The sequence below is a fragment of the Argiope bruennichi genome, chromosome X1, assembly GCF_947563725.1.
Source record: "Argiope bruennichi chromosome X1, qqArgBrue1.1, whole genome shotgun sequence".
Classification (NCBI taxonomy): domain Eukaryota; kingdom Metazoa; phylum Arthropoda; class Arachnida; order Araneae; family Araneidae; genus Argiope; species Argiope bruennichi.
The window spans coordinates 111,717,317-111,727,050 of record NC_079162.1 but is presented as its reverse complement, the minus strand read 5'-3'; the positions used below and the strand labels follow the sequence as shown (position 1 = coordinate 111,727,050).

The 9,734-nt window shown below is 27.4% G+C and overlaps 1 protein-coding gene across 1 annotated transcript in view; it reads left to right on the top strand.

Annotated features, from left to right (window-relative positions):
- The first annotated feature begins 425 nt into the window (after window positions 1-425).
- LOC129958393 (uncharacterized) overlaps window positions 426-9,734 on the top strand; it is a 29,551-nt gene continuing 20,242 nt past the window's right edge. The window contains exon 1 of the mRNA XM_056070860.1: window positions 426-685. The gene's annotated coding sequence lies outside the window, so the exon portion shown is untranslated. The remainder of the gene's footprint in view (window positions 686-9,734) is intronic.

Here is a 9,734-nt window from a genome sequence, read left to right as displayed (position 1 = left end):
TAACTGAATGTGCAGTGATAATGCAAATCTTTCTTTTAAAAACTGGAAAATTTAAAAAATAAATAAGACTTCACTTGAAAATCGGGGACTAAGTATATATAAAAGAAAGAAAAATGTAAAATCCCCTCAGCATAGTAAATAAAAAAATTAGTTCGTATAACGAAATTAATTCATTTAAAATTAGATTAATTTAACATAAAACTTGAATAATTTAGTACGTTAAACTGGATTTAATTAAATATGGAAAAAAGAAAAATCTCCTCAGGATAGTAAAAAATATATATATATATCTACTACGTATAAAACTAGATCAGTTCTTGGCGCTATTTGGCATTTATGCTGCTTGGCGATCAAAAGTCGATGCTAAACATCAAATACTAGCAACCGAACGTCAAAACGCAAGGTTCACCCCATGCAGTAGCGCCCCCACAAAACATTGCACGTTTTCATACGATTCCCCGCCAAACCTTAGAAATCTAGGCTATGACATCCTTGAACTGAAACTGTCATACCGTGAAAATTTTTTCAATGGATTAGCTTTATAGTTAATCATGATACCGTAACCACTTTTTACGTACAAAATCTTAGCAGATTATGATGTTTGGTATTCTTTTCCGACAATCGTGAATCCCTGCATGATTGTATCCTCAGAAAATGATCAATCCGTGAAGATTCTGATCAAAAGGTAAGATTTTAAACATTTATGTTATTTCTCATAGTGTTTCAAGTATTCATTCTGCTCTGATTTATGTTAGAAAGTGAAAAATTTTGAAACTCGGAAGTCACACTTGGTTTATGATTCAAGCAAAAGATGGCGCTAGAGTACCATTAAAATTCATAAATGTACAGGTGGTTTCTGTTTATGGACTGCCTGACAGCAGGTGTTCAATCATGCGGTTTGATTTTAACGCAGAACTGTTTTAATCTTATTCCATTTTTTTTTCAGAAATATGTAATTTTATATATACGGTGTTCTGTCAGAGCTTGAATTTATATTAGAAATGTTTGAAGCGAAAAAGCATATGCTATACTTTGACTCAATGTTCGATATCATGTGATTGTTGATCCCCGCTCTCTGCAGAAATAAGAAAATCTATCAGAATTATAAACATGTAGCAGAATTATAAATTTAAACATTTAGTTATAAAAATTTTATGTGTATTTTCAAGCTATGATATTAAATTCAAAGAATATAGTATTGAATTATTTACATACGCTATGTATTAAGGTATTCATTTTAGATTACCAGTAAGTATTTATAGTATTTATCTATTTAGATTTTTGTTTTATTCACGTTAGGCAATTATTTGATGCCATTGCCATTTGTATTATTATTAAAATAATCCATTATAAATTGTTTTATCTTCAATTCAAGCGACGTTGTAGAAATAACTGTTCTTGTTCGCTTATCGATTTTAAAGCAATCCATGGGGAATTTCGACCTCTTCCTAATCAATATTTAACACGCAAGAATAGAAACAGGAAGAGTTTTGAACAGTAGCGAACTGCTTTCGTGCTGTCATTAATCAATATTTTTAAAACGCAAGCAAATAATTGTTTAGAATATTGAATACATCTTGACCTACTGATTTAGTAATACATCGAAATAAACAATATTTGTTGTCTATCGATTTCTTATTGCTAAAGAGATCTTCCTTTCCTACTAAGTTTGTTTTTATAGAACTTACATTATAGATTGAAAGACTAAGAAATTGATTTAAGTATCATTATAAATTTATAAATTAACATTCAAGTTTGCAAGTTGTTTTTGTGTCAAATTTCATTGCTTCTATGGTTTATTTGGGCTTACAATAAGTAATATATTTGTTGTTAAAAATAGGTCGCATAAGCCGGTTTTTGTTTCACTTAGCACGTGTATCTTATTATTGACATTTGATCTGGTGCTTCTTTTAAATCTTATTTCCTCTTATTTTTAGAAACCCATGAAGTGTAAAAATCTTATTGTTATATTTTTGACTGAGTAAATTAAGTAGATCGGTGAACTGGTTTCTATAAACAGGCATCAATCAAGTTAGTTGAAATATTCTTTGAATTGTAGTTGAAATTAAAGTAAAAATATATGTAAATCTTAAGTTTTGAAATGAATAATCACAACCTGCAGCAGTGTTTTAAAACGTTGTTGATCTCAAAAGATCATTTTTAGGCGTTTTCTGTATGTTAAAATATAGAATAAAATAGGATTTGCTAAATAGAAGAATTTAATCAGAGATTAATTTGTTAAATAGAAGAATATAGTTCGAGTTTAATTTGTGAAATAGAAAAATAGCCCCGGATTTCTCTTGCTTTGTTAATGAATTTAGAGTGACCCAGCAAATGAAACTGCAAACTTGCATTTTGCACTCAGAAATTCATAAACATTTGTGTTGCGAATTTGACAAAAATATTTTATAAAGGTACTTTTCTGCGTTTTTCAGTGGCGCCATTTGTTGTAATACGAAATCCACAAACGAAGAATTTTAATGTTTATTGTTGCAATATTTTCATATTAAATGGTCTTGCAACAATAAAAAAAAAAATCTTAAGCATATTTCATAGAGTTCATAAAATTATTTTGAATTTCTTTATAATTTTGTTTTTATGTATATGATCTACGACATGTGCTATGAAATTGTCTAATAAATAGCAATTGTTCAGCTACTCCAATGAATTTCCAAGGTTGAAATTAAAATCTCTTACATAAAAATTCCGAAGAATAATTAAATTTTTCTGCCTCGCTGAATTATTACCAATATAAATTAATATAATAAAATAAAAAATGAAATACTATTATCATTTTTTAAAAATATTATTCACTGAAAAGGTAATTGTGCTGTAAATAAGTACAAAACAAACGGATATTTTTTTTCATTCATAATTATGCTTAATTTTTTGAAAAATTTATCATTGATAAAATGTTGCATTTTATAATTGTCCACTTTTTATTTTTGTTTAAGCTTCTAAGATATATTAGTTATAAACGAATATAAAATGCAAATTCGTTGTTAAAATGAAAAATTCTAGGAATACTAATTTTTCCGATATGAAACAGCTTCTTTTTTTACCCTTGCAGAAAGCATTCAAATGAACGATTCTTTTAAATTAATTAGCACTGTGGGTTCTTTTTTTTTTAATTTGAAATCGTTAACGAAATCCGAAATAATTCCTATTCACAATTCTTCCGTTTTTCAAAGTTTTCTAATTCACATTTTTTTTAATTGCATTCTGGAACTCTATCAGAAACTGAATGAGATGACCAAAATACATTTCGCAAAATATTTTGAAATTTTAAATATACATAAAACAGTAATCCACTAACATGTGATTATCATTCCTATATTTTTTTTTTATTTCTAATAATATATTTCTTTATATATAATCTTTCTATATTTCTTTATTTCTTTGAACAGAAGTCATTTTTTTGCAGTCATTTTTTTTCCCTTGTGGGATTTTGATTTGAATCGAAACGATCCTTTGCATTTCCTTTCTACCTTTTCATTAGTAATTAGTTTTAACAACTATGTGGAATGAAAAATCCATATTTTTGAGAAAAAAAAGATAGAAATGGATAATAATTTAAATTCATTTCTACATTATTAATTGCTTTTATCAGTAAATATTAAAAAGTCAATCTATCCGAGTTTAACATCATCATAAAAGTATAACTATGAAAGATGGTAAGTTAAGAACTTATGGTGCATTCCTTAAAAACCACCATTACTAAGCTCGTTAATTAATACATACAAGAATAGTTTATATATATATATATATATATATATATATACATAAGAAACTGTTGTTTAACTTGTTTTATATTTGCGCAAATGAAATTTTTAAGAGTTGCATGATACAGTTGAAAATCCAGTATCATAATATTTTCAGATATTAAGTATAAGTTTGTCGGTTGATCTTAATTCTGTATCAAGGGTTTCAACTAGAATTCACTGAGTAATTTATTTGAAAAAAAAACTGTAGTGAAATTTAAGTAAATACGGAATATGGATAAAATATTTAATTGGAATTATTTCATGGAAAGTTTGAAGTGAATAACGTTGTTTTATTCGTTTTCATGACATTGTCATATTCCTTAATAATGTATTTTAGGAAAAGTTTGTAGCAAATAAAGTTGTTTTATTCGGTAAAATTTATATCGTAAAAAAAAAGTCTGAATAACATTGTCATAGAATGAGTTCGAGTATAAATTTTAATGTTAAAACGACAGTTAAGGCGGTATTTAATAATGATTACAGTTAACATTGCGACTTTAAAGCTCTGTAAATTAAGAATTAGTAATCAAAATGAGCAGGAATTTGACTTGAGTTTACTTAAAGCAATGAAATTTTGTGTGGGAATGAAAACATAACTTAATAAATAAAACTTAACGCTGTAAATTAAGAACTACTGATCAAAATGACCAAGAATTTGACTTGAATTTACTTGGATCAGTGAGATTTTGTGTTGTAATGAAAAAAATAATAAATAAAAATGAATTGCTAATTAGCGTTTTCGGAATGAATCTAATGAAAGCCCACAAAGAAAAGAAATTGCTGTAGGGGTAGGAGGGATGTTTCACTCAAAACAGCCGAACGCTGGAATGTTATCAGCATAATAGAAACATATTCTGTTTGCGAGAAATACCAATTTTTTTTATGAAAAACAATATTAAACGTTAACAGTGGCAATTAGCATCTGGAATAGAAAGTCTTGCAACAAACACCTATTATTTTCCCAAGAAATATTAAGTGTTGCTCACCAGGTTTTTTTTTTTTTTTACTTCTTTAACTAGATTTAATCGCTTCAAATGTTTTCAGGTTAAATTTTATGTCATTTTGACCTTTCGCTATTTATTTGCAACGTTTTAAAATCGCATCTTTGAATATAATCACCTTTATATCTGTTTTTTGTGAATAAAATCATTTTTACCGGTTGCTAGCAACAAAATGAATGCCATAGAGAATACTGCAAATTTTGTATACATAATAGATTTTTTTTTCCCTATTATGACATATTTCGAACTCATTCTTTTTTTTCCCCTCCCATAAACAAAATATGGTGACTTTACGCTTGGAATAAAATAAAAATATCATTCATTCTTTCTGCACCGTTGCTTTCATTCATTATGTTCAAGGCTATCGGCCCAACGCGATGCTGTCTTGCAGAAACTGGGTATCAACGAATTCTCGCCCGATAATTAAAACTGATTTATCATCTGAATCCTATCAGATAGATTCATTTATTTAAATGATAAAGTGATTTCGAATCCTATGATTAGTGAATGGAGTTGAACGTTGCGAAACTAAGCCGATGTGTGATGATGAAAAAGAAAAAGAAACTATTACTCATTTGAAACGTCTCAGCTCATTTGGAAGTGTGACTGAAATAATCGCGTATTAATCTTTTCTGAGTGCTGATTGTAGAGATACGATTCGATGATAGATGCAACATGAAAATCATCGTTTCGGATAGTTTTCACTCTTGGGTACATAATTTGACTGAATATATGACTATTTTGTGACAAAATGATTTGTCTGTTTTATATTGCTCTGTAGATTTAATGGATGTGCCACATAAAAATGTATATTGGTTAGAAAGAAATGTTTTTACAGTTTTGCATTTTTGTGTACGGTTTCCACTTAAAGGATGCATATTAAGGAACTTATGTCTTAACGTTAATTAATTTTATTTTGTAACATTGCTTTCTCTGGCTTTTCCATGCGAAGGATCATATTGGTTTTATGCATTAAAGTACATAAGCTTTACATTTCGTGCAATTTACAAATACGCTTATTGCATTAATCTGAAGCAAAAAGGTTGATGATATCCATAACTTTTTTTTCATATTAAGACATTTACCATCTCTGAAGAAAAATGTATTTTTTAAATGTCTTCGAATTACGTCGTAACCAATATTTCATCATGGAAATAGGTTTAAATAGAGATTTTCTTATTGAATGAAATTTTAATTTTCAGTTCCTTCTCTATAGTAAAAAAATATATTTCTATGAATTTTTGCTGCTGTAAAAATATAGAATGGAAACAATCATTTTAGGTGCACTTTTAAATGATATTTAAAATATCAGAAACATTTTATATTTATATACAATACATTAATTTTCTTTTATGCAATGATAATCATGCTAATTTTTTGCTTTATATATAATTCAAAACTTCATGATCTTATGAGTAGCTATAAATATAATATAAAAATGTAAACCTATCTTACTTTGACAAAGACAAAAAATTTTCACTCATTTTTTTAACGAAATTTATTGTTTTTGATGCAAAGAAAATTATTATGGGCATGCAAATTTTTAAAACCGATCATTTGTTAATGTTCAATCTAATCGAGGAGATTCGTTCAGAATTTTTTTTATATTCTCTTTAATCGATAAATCACTTTTACATGATGCATTAACTTCAAGACTTTAGATACCTTGCTAGCCTTCACCTTTTTGAAATTGCTGACTGTGTATATTAACTTAGAAAAAGTTGCATCCTTAAGTTTACTCTTTATTGCAGTTAAAATTGATCCCTATATCGATATGTTTATCGTGTAAGGCTAATGTATTTGCGCATCAAAAGAAACATAGAAAACCATATACTTGATTGTAGAACCAATACTCTGACAGCGATTTGAATGTGTTGCTGTTGAGGCCTTACACAACATAGAAACGAGGGTTAAGCTCTAAAATAAATCGACTCATGTTGAACATAAATGACATTAAATGAATTTATATAGGTTTTGTTGGTGCTAGCTCTAGTTTGAGCCATTATACACCAAATGGCCGTCGCTATATCATCCGTATAGTCTGTCAAATTCGTGGGCGTCACTTGGGTCCCCAATAAGTTTAAACTTGGTGGGCGTCACTTGGGTCCGTTTTAAACATTAAGATAAATCGGCAAAATTTTTATTAGTATTTTCAATTATGCGTAATTGACAGAAATTGTTTTGGCATTCATGAATTAAATCTTATAAAAGCATTTCTTAAAAACGCTGTTTTATTAATATATAAAGAGTATGATCTTTATCATTTTAATCATTTTCTCCTTTCTAATTTTCCATTTGTAATTCAAAATTATAAATAGTATGGAACCTGGGAAAGTAATATTGCACACCAAGGGCATGCCATTGGTATAAAAGCCAAATATTATTATATTAATTTATTAATTGATAATTAATTTCTGAAAATATAGAAATAGTGCATTAACAAGAATACACTGAAAATAATTCGAAACTTTTACAATAGGGAAATGAGTGAAAAATCATCTACGAAATTCTGTATTTATAAACATGAAACAAGTTAAATTAAATAAAACTGTGTAAAAAGTCATCAATTGGATAATATATCGAGGCTTAACTCTGCAAAACTTATATTCCTAGTTTGTTTGTTTTTAACTTGAAGGTATGTTTTAAAGAAAGATTATAATTGACGTTAAGATAAGGATACTTCTTAGTTCTGAATTGAATTTGCAATTACTTTCTGAATTGAATTGGAAACTAAATATGCTGATTTACTTAATTAAATACCGAGATATGCTGCTCGTCATGCATTGAGGGTCTTACTTCTATACTCCGTTGCGATTTGTATTTTATTGGTTATATTTTTGTCTTTTACAACTTGTTTTGAATAGTTTCGTAATTAATGCATAAAATTATTATGTATTGTATTAATTAAAAATATATCTTAACAATTATTCAGTTTAAACTTAATTCAGAGTTACGTTTTTTTTTTTAATTAATTTGCCTGCCTTTTGCAGTAACATAAAACGTCAGTCTATAATAATTTAAATAATTTAAATTTTTTAAAAAAGAAACGTAAACAGAGATGCTTGAATTTTGAAAACTTTTACTGTCTATATTTGTAAAAACAGGAAAACTCAGGCATGAAATAATTTCAGAATTTTAAAGTACTTATAGTGAAGAACTGCTAGGATAGATAGATAGGAAAGGAATTTAGTATCCCTTAATATCCGGAAGTTGTTATATTCAAGTGAGCAGTTTGAAAAGCAATCACCTGAAAATAAAATCTCGAAAGAATTAGGAAATGTGACAGCAGATTATATAAAATGAATTTATTATTATTATTATCAGTTATTTTATCGTTTGCATTTTTCAGTGCACTTTTTGAAGTAAAATAATGCTTCTAAAAAGATGTTTATTTTATAAATAAGTTTTTTATATTCTAAAATATTATTTATATTTTTTTATATTTACATAAATTTAAAAACCCTATTAGCTTTTGAGTATAACGTGGTTTTTTTACAATAATTCTTAGGGAGATTTTAAAGTTTAAATATGTTTTATTGTAAAAGTATTAAATAAAGTAGAGTGTTTTTATTTGTTTGTAAAAGAAAGGGCAACGAACGAACTTGATATTGATTTACAGATAGATCCATACATATACACGCATGTGCAGTGGCATCTTCCTGTTTCCTTAATTGTATTTAACATGCACATCATTAGGTAATGCAGTATCGATCGACTTGGATATATAGAGCTAGGTTGAACGTGATAGCTAAAGTTAGAGTGCGCTTGTTTCCGGATTGAGTTTTAATTCAGAATCACGTGCAATTTAAACAAGCATTTCTTTTCCGCTTTTTCTTCCTGTTTATTACCTTTAAACTTACAATTGATTACCTGTTTATTACCTCTAAACTTACAATTGATTACCTGTTTATTACCTCTAAACTTACAATTGATTACCTGATTATTACCTCTAAACTTACAATTGATTACCTGTTTATTACCTCTAAACTTACAATTGATTACCTGTTTATTACCTCTAAACTTACAATTGATTACCTGTTTATTACCTCTAAACTTACAATTGATTATCTGTTTATCACCTCTAAACTTACAATTGATTACCTGTTTATTACCTCTAAACTTACAATTGATTACCTGTTTATTACCTCTAAACTTACAATTGATTACCTGTTTATTACCTCTAAATGATTACAATTGATTCACTTTTTTGTATATTTCTTAACAGTTTGTTTCAAATTTTCTTTCTCTATTAGGAATTTTATATAGGATGTTTCAAAATTCATGTATAATGTTAAAATATAACTAGAGAGGCACAAATCATCATGCGATGTAATCTCGAAACTCAAGCAATGAAGCATTAGAGTGCATTTTTTTAGAAAAAAATATAAACGCACTGTTTATAGTGTATAAATAGTTCGCATTATATTTATTGTATTTTATTTTATATTGTATATCTTATATTCTCTTATATTTTATGATGATTTCCCTGATGTACATTATTTGGAGATTTGTGCTTGTTTTGTTATATTAGATTGCATACTAAATTATGGCCCACGAATTTTGAAACATCCTGCATGTAAAAAAAAACACTACTGAAAAGAAACTTGAAAAATCTAAAACTACAACTACTTTCACAATTGTTTATAATTCCCACCCCCACCCCCCAAAAAATGCGGAATTTTAATTTTGATTATTTAAACATTATTTTTATTTTATTGAAAACGTTTTATAATATAATTGTAGGTTTCCTTCAAATTCTCGTTCATCTTTAGATCTTGGTCCAAAACCATGAAAATTAGCATAAACTTATAAATGGAGTAAATATAAAACTTATAAATGGAGTAAAAAATTGTGTAACTTATAAATGGAATGTAAATTGATAAGTCAGAGCAAATAATTTTGTTGAAAGTAATAAACATAGGATGTCTTCTTTTGATTTTATTTAGTTAAAGCATATTTATTTTCAACG